Here is a 16,224-nt window from a genome sequence, read left to right on the forward strand (position 1 = left end):
TATTGCTATGAACTTCCCTCTCAGGACTGCCTTTGCTGTGTCCCTTAAGTTTTGGGTTATTGTGAGTTTATTTTCATTTGTTTCCAGAAACTTTTTTATTTCTTCCCTAATTTCATTTTTGACCCATTCATTGTTTAATAGCATGACATTCAATATCAATGATTTTGAGGGTTTTGGGTTTTTTCCTTTCAGTTGGTTTTCCAGTTTCAGTCCCTTTTAGTTGGAGAAAATGCTGGTATGTTTTCAATTTTCTTGAATTAGTTGAGGCTCCTTTTGTGCCCTATCATGTGATCTATCTTTGAAAATGTTTTGTGTGCATTTGAAAAGAATGTGTATTTNCATTTTTGACCCATTCATTGTTTAATAGCATGACATTCAGTATCAATGATTTTGAGTGTTTGGGGGTTTTTCCTTTCAGTTGGTTTTCCAGTTTCAGTCCCTTTTAGTTGGAGAAAATGCTGGTATGTTTTCAATTTTCTTGAATTAGTTGAGGCTCCTTTTGTGCCCTATCATGAGATCTATCTTTGAAAATGTTTTGTGTGCATTTGAAAAAAATGTGTATTTAGCTTCTTTGGGATGAAAGGGCCCATATGTATCATTTAAGTCCATTTCATCTAGGGCATTGTTCAATGCCACAATTTCTGTGTTGATATTTTGTCTGGAAGATTGGTCCATTTTTGACAGTGAGGTATTAAAATCCTCTATTATAATTGTTTAACTGTCAATATCTTTCTTGAAGTCCTCTAAGATTTTCTGTATATATTTGGGTGTTCAAATGTTGGGTGCATATATATTTATGATGTTAATGTCTTCTTGGTGGATTCTTCCCTTGAGTATTATGAAGTGACCTTCTGGGTCTCTCTTTATGGCCCTTTTATTGAAGTCTAATTTGTCTGATATTAGAATTGCTACCCCGGGTTTTTTTGCTTGTCCATTTGCTTGGAAAATTTGTTTTCAGCCTTTCACTTTTATTCTGTGATGGTCTTTTGTCCTGAGGTGGGTCTCCTGTAGGCAGCATATGTGTGGGTCATGCTTTCTTATCCATTCAGCTCTTCTATGTCTTTTGATTGGAGCATTTAATCCATTTACATTCAAGGTTATTATTGATAGGGACTTATTCATTGCCTTTTTTGTACCACAGTTCCTCTCTGTCTCTCTCTTTTCCTTCCTTTCCTTAAAGCAGTCCTTTTAGTATTTCTTGTAGAGCTGGTTTGGTGGAGGCATATTCTTTTAGACTCCTTTTGTCTTGGAAGCTCTTCATTTTGGTCTTCTATCTTGATTGAGAGCCTTGCTGGGTAAAGTAGCCTTGGTTGTAGGCCTCTGGTTCTCATTACTTGAAATATTTCTTGCCATTCTCTTCTTGCTTGGAGTGTTCCGTTGAGAAGTCAGCAGCTAACCTTATTGGGGCTCCCTTGCATGTTACTTCCTTTTTCTCCTTTGCTGCCTTTAAGATTCTCTCTTTGTCTTGGAATTTTGCCATTTTAATGATGATGTGTCTTGAAGTGGGCCTCTTGGGTTCCTCTTGATTAGGACTCTCTGTGATTCCTGTATTTGTGTGACTTTTTCTCTCATCAAATTAGGAAAATTTTCCCTCATTATTTTGTCAAATAGTTTTTCTATCCCTTGTTCTTCCTCTTCTCCTTCTGGTATTCCTATTATTTGGATATTTTTACGTTTCATATTGTCTTGCATTTCTCTTAATCCCTCCTCATTCTTTCTGAGCCTGTTTTGTTTTTCTTGCTCTGTCTGGGAGATTCTTTCTACTTTGTCCTCAATCTCACTGACCCGATCTTCTGCTTCATGGATTCTACTTTTCATACCTTCTACTTAGTTCTTCAATTCGGAAATTGTATTCTTCATTTCCTCTTGTCCCTTTCTGATAGTTTCTATTTCATTTTAATGTTGAAATAGTTTGTGATGAGTTCGTTGTATCTCCCCTGTAGTTTTGGTAGCTCATTGTGAGCTCTTTGAACTTCCTGATAACCAGTGCTTTGAATTCAATATCTGATAGTTGACTTGCCTGTGTTTCATCTTACATTCTTTCTGTGGCTTCCTCCTTTCCTTTCATTTGGGGGTTGTTTTTTTTGTCTTCCCATTATTTGAGAGCCTCTTCTTGTTAGCCTCACTTTCTTAAATTGAATTCTTCTGACTCCTTGGGTTTATGGTGTGAACTTATGTGGTGGAATGCCTGTGAAATTCAATGTTGCAGACTCCTTCGATTATTCTGATGTGCTCTGCTTCCACCTACTCCTTTTTTCTTTTTGGTCTTTTTGGGGTTTTTTTTGTGATCAGTTGGAGGGGAAGGCAAAGTGGTTTATGACAGCAAGAGAGCATTCTGTGATATTTACAGCAACAGCCGGTAGAGAGGAGATAGGTGATCCCCTGGCTATGTACAGAGATAATCATAATCTTCAACCCCACTAGCCCCTTTTTAGAAAAAATGGAAAGAAGATAAGGCTCTCATTTGGGAGGGGAGGTTTATGATTTGGATCTCGAAAGGGGTGAGTTTGAGGGAGGTCAGATTCTGAGGTAAGGTGAGAATAAAGGATAGTAAATAGGTGTAGCGTGAGAGAGAATAGAGTTAATCAGCACAGAATTATAGTTCAGGCAACAATGTAGTGGGCTAAGAACTGGGTGGTGTTGTGTAGTGTTTACAATAGTATGTAATAGCTATTATTTACAATAATATTGGAGCAACGATCATATGACAGAATCTATGATATACCAAGATTAGGGAGTATTGGACCTTCAATGGTGTGCTAGCTGGGTAAGAGGAATTAAAGGACAGTAAATTAGCAATACACTATGATTGAGGGGACAGGGGAAAACTGTCAAGTGATACAATATATCCAGCCAAAAAAAGAAGACTATACAGAAAGAGAAGGAATAAAGAGATACTATTAAAATATAAGATGTAAGAATAATGACAAAATAATGAAAAAAATACAAATATTCAGTAACTTGTAGTTTTTCTGTTATAGCAAAGTGAATTTTGTCTCTGTTTCTACTGTTGGGATGCTCCCTCTTTGAGTCCAACTCTGGTCTTTTCGCCTTTCCAAGTCTTTTGTCTCACTTGGTCAGGGGAGAGGAGCAAAAAGAAAGAAAAAGAGAACAAAAAGAAAGAAAAGAAGGGCAGCAGATGGGAGGAAAAAGCAGTAGGTTTGGAAAGAAAGAAAGAAGAAATAAAACAAGAAAGGAGAAGAGAGAGGATAAAAGTTTTGAAAGATAAAAGAATAATAAAGTTAAAGAAATAAAAGATTATTTAGAAACAAACAACCCCCCCAAAAAATAAAAATAAAAACAAACAACAACAACAGCAACAACAACAAAAACACCTCTTTTTGGTTTCCAGCTGGTCAAACCTTTTCTTCTGGTCTCACTAGCTGCAGCAGCCTGAGGGACTATTAGTGTAGCCTTCCTCGCTTCTTGGTGAACTCAACCGGTCTCACGGGTGCCTTTCCAAGGTCCAGACTGGCGCCATTCTCCAGTGCCCCACTGAGAGCAAATTTTTCCCCAGGATTCACAGTCCTGGCCTGGCATGAGGGCTCGTGCTCCCAGCCAGGCTTTCCTGGTCTCACAGGCTTGGGCGGGGACCTTTCCCAGTGCTATGGCAGAATGCACAGGGCAGCTCTCTGTTCTCCCAAGCCAGCAACCACAGCCTGACTCCTAGCATTTTTCAGCCTGTGCCTGGCTGGGTAGGAAGGGAGCTGATGACAGGCTCTCGTTCAGGAGCCTTGCTGGCAGCCCACGGCTCCCAGAGTCTGTGGCAGACCCTACTGAGGCCCCGTGCTACAGGGAACAAATGGGCGACTCTCAGTTCTCCCAAGCAGACAGCCACAGCCTGACTCCACGGGTCATTAGAGCTCTCTGGTTTGCTTCCTAATGCCCGCTCCTCTCTGACACTACAGGCAAACTGATTTCTCCTGGTGTTTTTCAATCTGCACCCAGCTGGTTAGGGAGGGTGTTGATGACTGGCTCTCTCCCAGGGTTGTTGTTGCCCGCTCTCAGCTCCCAGAGACCAAGGCAGACCTGCTGGGGCCCTGGTGTGGCCCGGTGGAGGGCCTGCAGCCTCTGCACCGTTCCCTTGTACCTTGTTGATCTGCGGTCGTCTCCTCTCCTCAACCTCTGGTCATTCAGTGTCCGCTACACTTTCTGGAGTCCTGCCTTCCTATATGCTGGGTCTCTGTTGGCTATCCACTGCACTCCTCTGCAGATCAGCCGGGTTTTTCTCTGGCGCATGGGGGGAAGTGAAATCCTTTGTCCTACTCCGCAGCCATCTTAAAATACTCTCATCTCAGTTCTTTACTATTTATCTCATTCTAATCCCCAAAACAAATCACTTCTATTCCTACAATCTCATTGAAAAATGCACTAGAATATAGTATTAGTGTGCTTTCTCATCATTATATCCACTGGCAGTTTGTTTTTGCTTGTTTTACTGGCTCACTCTAGAGGATTTGATCACCCTTCTGAACTGTTTATTCATTTCTGCATTTTTTACCTCCCTATTCTCCTTGGGATTCTGTTTCTTTCAGCCTTTAAAATATTTTTTTGTTACTAATCCTGTAAACATTTTGCAAATGTTAGTNCCTCAGCTCCCAGAGACAAGGCAGACCTGCTGGGGCCCTGGTGTGGCCCGGTGGAGGGCCTGTAGCCTCTGCGCTGTTCCCTTGTACCTTGTTGATCTGCGGTCATCTCCTCTCCTCAACCTCTGGTCATTCAGTGTCCGCTACACTTTCTGGAGTCCTGCCTTCCTATATGCTGGGTCTCTGTTGGCTATCCGCTATGCTCCTCTGCAGATCAGCCGGGTTTTTCTCTGGCGCATGGGGGGAAGTGAAATCCTGTGTCCTACTCCGCAGCCATCTTAAAATACTCTCATCTCAGTTCTTTACTATTTATCTCATTCTAATCCCCAAAACAAATCACTTCTATTCCTACAATCTCATTGAAAAATGCACTAGAATATAGTATTAGTGTGCTTTCTCATCATTATATCCACTGGCAGTTTGTTTTTGCTTGTTTTACTGGCTCACTCTAGAGGATTTGATCACCCTTCTGAACTGTTTATTCATTTCTGCATTTTTTACCTCCCTATTCTCCTTGGGATTCTGTTTCTTTCAGCCTTTAAAATATTTTTTTGTTACTAATCCTGTAAACATTTTGCAAATGTTAGTTAGATTTTTCTGAAATTTCATCACAGCCCTCTGCCTTTTTCTGTCCTTTGGAGGTCTTATGTGCTCCAATGTTTTAAACTATATTTTCATAAGGAATACTGTCATATTCCTATTTCCAGTGAGTCCTTTTTCCCCCTTCCAGAGTCCTGGACACAGAGTCCTGTGTGAAACTGCTTGTCAGGACATCTATACTTACATGCCATCCCACTGGTATCTCAATTTAACATCCCAAAACTGAACTAATACTTTTTAAAAAGATTGTATGAATTTATTTTTAGAGAGAAGAGAAGGGAAGGAGAAAGAGAGGGTGAAAAACACCAGTGTGTGAGAGAAACATTGATTGGTTGCCTATCGTATGTGCCCAACCTGGACTTAACCTACTAACCAGGCAGGTGCCCTGACTGGGAATCGAACAGGGAATCCTTTTGCTTTTCTGGATGACACCCAATCAATTGAGCCACACTGCTCAGGGCTGAAATAATACTTTTTCCCTTAATCTTACTTAGTATTCTCTTGCATTTGTTTGCCCTTAACTGATGTTCTTCCTTCAGCTTGGAATGATTTCTGCTCTCTTAAACATTCAAGGATCTACCTGGTTGTAGCATACCTATTACTGAAAATATAACTCAGAAGCAACTTCCTCTGCATTCTGATGTAACTAGATGGAGTGGGGATGATTGACATAAATGTTTTCAAAAGACCCCCCAGAAGATTTTATAACCCCTTCTATTATCCCACCAACACATACCTTGCAATAGGCAAATGTCCTATTAAGAATCATTGATTTGGACATTTTCCTTGCCTAATATGTCTATTGAATGAATAAGTTAATAAATTAATAACTAAGCAAATGGGCAAGTAAATTTTATGACTTTTAAAAATATTTTCTATGACCTGTGATTTATTATTGACAGTGGTTTTACAATGCAGTTAAAAGACTTTTTAGCCCTGGCTGGTGTAGCTCAGTGGATTGAGTGCGGGCCTGCGAACCAGAGGATCGCGGTTCGATTCCCAGTCAGGGCACATGCCTGGGTTGCAGGCCAGTTCCCTGCAGGCCAACTCCCAGCAGGGGACGCACGAAAGGCAACCATACATTGATGTTCCTCTCCCTCTCCTTCCCTTCTAAAAAAGATAAATAAGTCAATAAATAAAATCTTTAAAAAAAAGACTTTTTAAAAAGTCTGCTCATTACTACAAAGGGCAAGTGCAAGTCCTTATACTTACACACTCAATGAATGTGTAGGAATTAGTTTAAAAAGAAAATTTCTTTTCTTATAAAATTATGAAAGGCTAGTTTGTTTTTCAAAGGTAATAAATAACTGAGAGTAATAAACCTTTGTTCTACTCTTGGCAGTGGTGGAGAAGGAGTTTAAAAGCAGTGAGTTGGTTTCAGGCTAAAAATAGAAAGTTACCTACTGAAAAAATATATTTTGGGTTACCTACAAAAAATATCTACTGTGATATAAACAAAATCTAAGGATCTATGACTCCATTTTTCTGCACAGAGGAAACTTAAGATGAGTTAAATTCTGATTCAGAAGCTGCTGGCCTGGCTGGTGTGGCTCCATGGACTGAGCGCTAGCAGGCAAACCAAAGGGTCTCTGCTTTGATTTCCAGTCAGGGCACATGCCTGGGTTGCAGGCCAGTTCCCAGTGGGGGACACATTAGAGGCAACCACACATTGATATTTCTCTCCCTCTCTCCTTCCCTTCCCCTCTCTTTGAAAATAAATAAATAAAATATTTTAAAAAATGAAACTGAAAGCTACCACATGTAGAATTGCATTATTTTTTCATAATAGTTCAAATATCTAAAATAAATGATACAGTCTTTATGAGACTACATTATATATACAATATCATATATTATACATTATGTGTTCTATCATATATTATACATATTTTATATATGTAATTTCAGTTTCTTTAATAACAAAGATGAGTTCTATTTTAAAACTCTAATTGAGGTATATCTATCAGTCTTTAAAATACATTAAATGTTTTATGTATTACTATTTTTAACATATAAAGGTGCTCAGTAAATGTTACTATCAGATTAATAATGAAGAGATCAAATATATTTTTAAATTTTTATTCCCTTCTTACCTAACCAAGCTAACTGGTCAGTGAATTTGTGAGTGCTTATTTTTGAGTACTAATTTTGTTCCTTTTTATGCTGAGCTTACTTAATTGAACTACATAAAATTTGGATATATTAGATCCTGTAAATCCTTCCCCCTTTCCACTGAAATTTTCTCCCCTCTCTTCTCTAGCAAAAGACAAAAAACTGTACTTGAACAAAAATTAAATAAATTAAAAAACAAACAAAACAAAACAAACAATCAAACAAACAAAAAGAAATACCACCCTGGCTGGTGTAGTTCAGTGGATTTAGTGTGGGCCTGTGAACCTGATGATCACAGTTCGATTCCCAATCAGGGCACATGCCTGGGTTGCAGGCCAGTTCCCGGCAGGGGCCAGTTCCCAGCAGGGGATGCACGAGAAGCAACCATACATTGATGTTTCTCTTCCTCTCTCCTTCCCTTCCCCTCTAAAGATAAATTAATAAAATATTTTAGAAAATAAATCTAGTGTTTAAAAAAAAGAAATACCAAATTTGGCTAGAACATGGTGATTCAGATTGATGAGGAAAGTAGAATTTGATTGTAAAGAAATAAATGCTTCCCAAACAAAAAAACAAACAAAAATAATTTGGATATATTATTATTAAATTTATGTGTAAATATTGTATAAGTTAATAGCAAGTTTTATTGAGGAAATAGTTCATGTGAAAAACATCATCCATTTAAACTGTGAAAACACATTTTTTTGCTATCCTGTTAATGAAAGACAAGAACAACTTAGGTAAATTCTTTCTCTGATCATAAAGTACAAAATGCTTTTCATAAATGACAGGAAATGTTAACACAGACAGTAAGGATTGCTGGCCCAAGCTGTTTTAGGTATCAGTGAAATAGTCAACAGCTATGTGGAGCCTAAGGTTTGATAAAATAGATTTAAATCTATACTTTATTCATTTCCTCTTCTCGATTTATGTTTTCTTGGTTGTTTGCTGGCATAGCCAACAGGCGAAGTGAAAGAGATGGCACATGTGGCTGAGGCTGATTGTACACAATCAACGTGATTATGTGGAAATCAATCAGAGTTTTCTTCCTAGCATATGCTTGTTCTGACAAAATGAATGACATTTGAGCTAATTTTTATTCATTGCCTTTGCCTTTCACAAAGATCTTTATTTCCCTCAATGTTATTATGTGTCCTATTTTCTTGCATATCCTGTAAAGGCTCAAAAACTGTTTCACATATTTTATTTGTATTTTTGAAATTAAAACAATTCAACTTTATATATTATGTTTATAAAAATAATATATATTTAAAAACTTATAACCTGGGCACTGCCAAGTCTTTTACATAAGAGTCTGAAAAGTAAGATGAGGTGGAATAAGAGAAGCAATATAGAAATTCACATGTAAAAGAAACTGTTAGTTAGCTATAGTAATTCTAATTTATTTTGCAGTGGAGAACATTTAAACTTCAATGTGAAATGTTGTTACCTGTTAGAAAGAATTCTTAGATGACACCAAAAACCTGGACTTTGTCAATTATGCCCTCCTTTCAAGTGTGGGTAGGACATGTAATTTGCATCTGCCAAATAAAAAATGACGAAAGTAATGAAATATGTTTACTTGCATGCAAAAGTACATACAGTTTACAGAAAAAATTAAGCACCCTAATTAGTTGACTTTATGTCAAATAAAACAGATTTTCCTGGGTGGGTCTAATCTAATCATATGAGCCTCTAGAAAAGGTCAGTAACGATTAAATTGTGAAAGATAGAAGGGCCTTTCTTCTACTTGCCCTGAATGATGAGGCCACTGAAGGAGTGAACGGTGCCATGGACCAGGTGGAACAATCATCACCACAGCCCTGGTTAACATCTTGATTTTGGTCCATGAGGTGAGATACTAGCCAAGGATCCTAAAAGTCAATGTATATTTAAACTTGTAACCCATGGAAACATTGATAATGAACGTGCATTGATTGAACTTGCTTAGAATGTGACAATTTTCTAAGGAATAGAGAATTAATAATGTTTTATTTCTAGAAATAAATAACTTGATTTATTTATTCATTCACAATTTCATATACCAAAGTAACTTTATCAACTAGGTATTAGATAAATGAAATACAGTTCTTCCTCAAGGAGCTCTCTGTGTTCATGCATAGAGGAGAGAAATAGAGATATGGAGTGAAGAGGAGAGAATGGCAATTATAGTACAAAGAAATAGTCATTGGGTCAAGTGTAAAATGAATACAGATGGTTGTTTTGGGCTGTATACTTCTTTATTAATAAGGATTTGTATTTCAAGTTTTATTTAGTAAATTCCAACATTGTGAAAGGTATATTTCTGGAAAGAATTATGTGGGAGTAGTTGGGAAAGTTGAAAATACACAAAGGAGAAATTAGGGTTATGATAGTTTTTTTAAAAAAAATTAATACAAGACTGCTGCCTTAATGTCTTTTAGACCACATGTCCTTTAAAAAGTAGAGCCACGTAACAGGTATCATGTAATTGTTATCATCTTCAATATGGGCAAGTTTTAGACTCATTTGCAAACAGAGTTTACTCCAAGTTTAGGTGATGAAAAGTAATACATCTTCTGTCTTGATCATTAGAATACTTGCTATTGAATCCTTCATCCACCATATAAGCACTCTCACTACCTTGACACTCCCACATTGTGAGGAAATCCAAATTAAGACTATAAAAAAGATACAGCACTGTTCCTCCAGCCCTCCCCTTCTCTAGCATTGCTCCTTTCTGCCCTCCTACCCTTGTTCCAGCTACCATTGAAAAGCCATGAAATCTGAGCTGAAACCACCAAGTCAAGCTTTTTCATAGCTATGGACATATAAAAACCCTGAGATATACTAAAAGTACTGTTACTGTTTTAAAACATTAAGTTTTGGAAGTAATTAGTTATTTAGCAATAAGTAACTGGGGAAAAGAGCTGTTCCTTCTTACGCTGAAAAGTATGGGGAGTGATTAACAATATAAGCATGTGACTTGCTCTGCCTATGGTGGGGTCTATGTCAGTTTCAGTGATTAGTTAAAAGAGCTGTTGCTTATCCATTGCTCTCTAGACTACCTAACTGAACTAATATGTATTAGTTTTGTTACAATTCTAGGCGCACAGAGGACAGCTAATAATATTAGTACATTTTTATCCTTTTTTAAAAAGTATTTTATTGTTGTTCAATTACAGTTCTCTGCATTTTCCCCCCACCACTCCCCCTCACTCCAGCCAACTGACCTCCCTCCCTTGCTTTCACCATCCCCCTTGGTTTTGTCCATGTGTCCTTTGCAGTAGATCCTGAAAACCCTTCCCCTCATTATGCCCTCCCCCACTCCCCTCTGGCTACTGTCAGATTGCTCTTAATTTCAATATCTTGAAATTAAGATTGTATTAAAGTTATATTTTGCTTGCTCGTTTGTTTTGTTGATTATGTTCTACTTAAAGGTGAGATTATATGGTATTTGTCTTTCACCACCTGGCTTATTTCACTTAGCACAATGCTCTCCAGTTCCACTCATGCTGTTGCTAAGTTTAGGAACTCCTTCTTTCTCTCCACTGCCTAGTATTCCATTGTGTAAATGTACCACAGTTTTTTGATCCACTCATTTACTGATGGGCACATAGGTTGCTTCCAGAACTTGGCTATTGTAAATTGTGCTGCTATGAAAATTGGGGTGCATAGGTTCTTTTGGATTGGTGTTTCAGGGTTCTTGGGATAAAATTCCATCAGTGGAATTGCTGGGTCAAAAGGCAGTTCAATTTTTTTGTTTTTTGAGGAAATTCCATACTGTTTTCCACAGTGACTGCACCAATCTGCACTCCCACCAACAGTGCACTAGGATTTCCTTTTCTCCACATCCTCTCCAACACTTGTTTGTTGCTTTGTTTATGATGGCCATTCTGACCAGTGTGAAGTGGTATCTCATTATGGTTTTATTTTGCATCTCTCTGATCACTAGTGATGCTGAGCATCTTTTCATATGGCTCTTGGGCCTCTGGATGTTCTCCTTGGAGAAGTGTCTGTTCAAGTCTTTTGCCCATTTTTTAATTGTGTGTTTTTTTTGTCTTCCCAGAGTGTAGTTCTGTGAGTTTTTTATACACTTTGGAGATCAAATCCTTGTCTGAGGTGTTATTAGAAAATATGTTTTCCCATATAGTTGGTTCTCTTTTAATTTTAATACTGTTTTTTAGCTGTGCAGAAGCTTTTTATTTTGATGAGATCCCATTTATGTATCCTTTCCTTTATGTCCCTTGCTTTAAAGGACATATTAGTGAAGGTGTTACTGTGTGGAATGTCTGAAATTTTCCTAGGGGTGTTTTCCTCTAGGACTTTTATAGTGTCACAGCATATATTTAAATCTTTTATCGACCATAAATTCATTTTTCTGTATGGTGTAAGTTGGTGATTGAGTTTCACTTTTTTTGCATGTAGCTATACAGATTTCCCAACACCATTGGTTGAAGAGGCTATTTTTACTCTGTTTTATGCTTTTCCCCCCTTTGTCAAATATTAATTGCCCATAGACACTTGGGTTTATTTTTGGGCTCTCTGTTCTGTTCCATTGGTCTATGTGTCTGTTTTTATGCCAGTACTAGGCTGTTTTAATTATAGTGGCCTTGTAATTTGGGTTGATATCAGGTATTGTGATCCCTCCTGCTTTGTGCTTTTTTTCTCAAAATTGATGCTGCTATTTGAGGTCATTTATGGTTCCATATAAATTTCTGAACTTTTTGTTCTGTATCTGTGAAATATGCCATTGTTATTCTAATAGGGATTGCGTTCACTGATATCCTCAATTTGACTTAAAGCACCAACTATTTTATTTTCTACTTGATTAACTTTATACATAAACAAAGAAAAACAAAATATCACAGGGTATATATATGAAGGCATAGAAAGCCTTAGATGCAAATGTCAAGTAACTATAAAGGATGCTGTAATATCCTCTACATGACACTATGTTTTATGTCTCAACGGCTTAAACTTTTAAAAAATAAGAACTTTTTACTGAATTATTTCAATTTCTAAAGAGATGAAATTATCAGTTGTTATTTTATAATGCTATAATCTCTTTAGATATAATTTATACATTGACTTATTCATAAACAAGATAAATTTAGTCTTATAAGTTATTTACATAATTTCTATAGTAAAAGGTACTCGATAGATTACAAATTATTAATATATCATAAAATTTTATATTTAGAGGGAATTTAATGTTCAGATCCTTATAATTTATTGCCTTATATGTCAATCAGGAAACTGAAGTTTAAGATAAGGACTGAACCAAAGATTTGCAGCTACTCTGTGATAAAGTTCTAAATTCCCATGCCATATTTCTCTTTCTGCATTATGATTATCCATCTATTTTGAGTTTCTATTTAGATGTCTAGACTCTACCTTTGACTCATTTTGCTAATGTGTTTTTGAACTCTTTCTGCTAACCTACTCTTAATTTTTCTCCTGCAAAATCAATTTGTGAACTAAATGTGTGAGTCCTAAGGTCAATGTGTGAGCTGCTTGGCCAAGTAATCTAATTTGATTAGTTTGAGTATACTTTTTAAAAGCCAAAGTAAAGCAATTGTGTATTTCTCTTGTAGATATTCATAGGCAAGGAATAGAGGTTAAGAAAAGAAGAGGCCAAACTTGAACCAATTAGGATTTCATTGGACATAGAAAACCTTTACAATCACATTCCCATGGCTAATGAACAAGCATGTTTAGGAAGTTGAATATATAAACTACCTTGTCACAAAAAGTGTAAAGGAAAAATAATATAGAGAGGGAGCAAAAGCATCTTACATAAAGTAAAGATTTAAAGGCATAGAAATTGCAGAATTTAAAAAATGTATTATGTAATCCTAATAAACGTTAGAAAATAAATTAATTTGCCAATGCTCAAATAGATCTGCTGATAATTACATGAGGCATGACTCCCCCCAAAACTGGAATTATCTTCTGGAGAACAGACCCCTCTAGTGCAGGCTTCCCTCAATAGCTGAGTGTTTAGGAACCCATCTGTGTCCATGTACCTGCTGGCATTGTTGTGAGAGCCTGTGTTCAGCTTCAGTGAATTTTTTAAGACTTTTTCAATATGAAAACCTGTTTTAAATATGCCCACCCATTTTATGATGAGTGAGTTAGGAGTGTACTTGTCCACACTATACTGAGTGTTCAGCAGTTTTTGAGCCAAAATGGCATGTCCTCTGTGCCTCACCCCCTAATTCACTGGAAAGTCACCACAGGTGACTTTTTTTGTTTCCCCAGATGAAAAAAATCCTCATAGGGAAACACTTTTCCCATGTGGAAGTGGTGAAACAAAAAATAGCAGAAGTGCTAAAAGGTGTAAAAATTGATGAGTTCAAAGACTGTTAGAAGTGGGGAAAAAAGACTTAATAGATGTTTTACATCAAATGGAGAATACATTAAAGGTGACTGAAGTTTGAATGTGTAAAAATAAACACACAATTTTTATAAACAAATTTTGTTTTGGGGGTCCCCCATCATATCTAACTTTAATAAATTGACAATTTTTGCCTAGCATTCTGTGCATAATATTTCCAGCATTGTGATGAATGGTGGGGACAGAGTCCCCCAAACAGAGAACTGTTATGCTGTGAGAGGAGTTCTCAGTTCAGCTGTGGAGGCACAGAAGGGTCTCCTCAGAAGCCCTCATCGCAAACATTCGTTTTCCTCTTCCCTGCCAATGTCCACTGTCATCTTTGCCCTATCATTGGTGCACTATCTGTGACTCTTCCTTTACCTACTTACTACTATTATAGGTAGTAAGTTCTGTCTGAAATTTAATCTAAGAAAAGCACTATTTGAGACACTAACTCTATCCCCAGCTGTTTCTATTTGGTATTAGATTTGACTATTTATTGAACTTCTTTGATACACTGAGTACTTTAAAAATTACAAGACACTACTTGTAAACATTATTTTATAAAGTGTTAAGCACTAGCTAGGTTTTTTTTTTCTGTGCATCCTTTTTTTTCTTGGAACCTTTGTATTTAAAGTTGGCCCTTGAATCACACAGAATTGAACTGTTCAGTTCCACTTGCATGTGGATATTTTTCAATAAATATACTGAGAATTTTTTGGAAATTTGTGACAATTTGAAACAAATGTGCAGTCTAACCACATAGCATAAAAATGTTCAAAAAAATTCCTGAAAACCCTTCCCCATTTTCCCTCCATTTGCCATGAATGTATAAAATATATGTACATACTGGTATTTTATTATTTACTATCCTAAATATATATGAATCTATTATGAAATGTTAAATTTTATCAAAATGTATGCAAACAGGACTTACAAAATGTACGCGGTTATGTTTGCAATAAAAATGTAGCCAAAGGAAAAGTTGCAATATTAAATCATAAATGCATAAAATGAAATGTAGTGTATATTGTACTAGTGTAATGATTTTGTTTCTACACCCTGTTATCACAGTGTTGAGAGCTCAAGTGTTGGGAATTTCCTTGTAAAAGTCCAAGGCAGTGAGACACATGAGCAGTGTCTCTCCAGTAGTTGAGACTCACAGTAAAATGTCGTCTCTTGGTTCTTATATATTTTCCGTTATGTTTAGTGCAATACTGTAAACATTAAATAACCCCAAGAAACCCATACAAAGTGCCACTAGCGACACTGGAAGTGCTTCCAAGAAGCAGAGAAAAGTCATGACGTTATAAGAAAAAGTTATATTGCTTGATATGCACCATAGATCGAGGTCTGTAGCTCCAGTTGCCCACCTTATCAGAGTAAATGAGTCAGCTTGAGGACCACTGTGAAAAAAGAAAATTTGCGAAGTCATTGCCAGGACTACTTAAGCAAGTGTGAAAACCTTGCACTTTTTGTGAAGCACATTTTTATCTTATATTAAAAATGCAGCTTTTATGTGGGTACAGTACTACTCTAAGAAAAGCACCCAAGAAAAAGCCAAGTCGTTATATGACAACTAAAAGCCAAAGGAAGGTGAAGGATCTAAGCTGGAGAATGAAATGCCAAGAAAAGGATGGTCTGATAATTTTAGAAAGAGGTTTGGCTTAAAAATGTCAAGATAACAGGTGAAGCAACTTTTGCTGACCAAGAGGTAGCTGATGAGTTCCCAGAAGCCATTAATAAAATTATTAAGGAGAAAGATACCCACCTGAACAGGTTTTTAATGCAGACTAAGTGCAGTATTTTGGGGGTGAAATGCCATAAGAGACATTTATAGGGAAAAAAAGCAAGAACCAGGATTGAAGACAGAAAGGGATAGGCTAAGTTTGCTATTTTGTGCAAATGCAGTTGGGTTTCTGATCAGGAATGCCCCTACCTATAAAGAGGCTAACCCTCAAACCTTGAAGGGAAAGGGTAAACACAGCTGCCAGTCTTGTGGTTGTACAACAGGTAGGCCTAGACAATAAGAACCATTTTTCTGGATTGCTTCCACTGATTCACTGAAGTATAGGAAATAAGGAAGTATATTGCCAATAAGGAACTGCCTTTTAAAGTTCTATTGATATTAGATATCAAAATGGCCCACTTGCCCCCAAACACAGTCTCTAAATCATCCTCTAGCTTAGGGGCTCATAAGAGCATCATTGCACACTCCATGGTAAAGGTTAGCAATGCTATGGAAGAGAACCTTGAGAGAGAGAAAATCATGAAAGTCTGGAAGGATTGCACTATTGAAGATGAAGTTGCTGTTACAGGAGAATCCAAGCAGTCATCAAGCCTGAAACAATAAATTCCTGCTTAAGAAAATTGTCCGTATGTTGCATGTGACTTTGCAGGATTTACAACAGATATAAACAAGCAAGTCATGAAAGAGATTGTAGATATGGCAAAACAGTTGAGGATGAAAGAATTCAAGATATGAATCTCAGACAAATTCAAGAGCTAATAGACACTAAACCAAAGGAATAGAAATTGGTGGAAGACAAATTGTGGGAGATGAGCATT

This window comes from Sturnira hondurensis, unplaced genomic scaffold, assembly GCF_014824575.4.
Source record: "Sturnira hondurensis isolate 20B ecotype Veracruz unplaced genomic scaffold, ASM1482457v3 Scaffold0017394, whole genome shotgun sequence".
In the NCBI taxonomy this organism is placed as follows: domain Eukaryota; kingdom Metazoa; phylum Chordata; class Mammalia; order Chiroptera; family Phyllostomidae; genus Sturnira; species Sturnira hondurensis.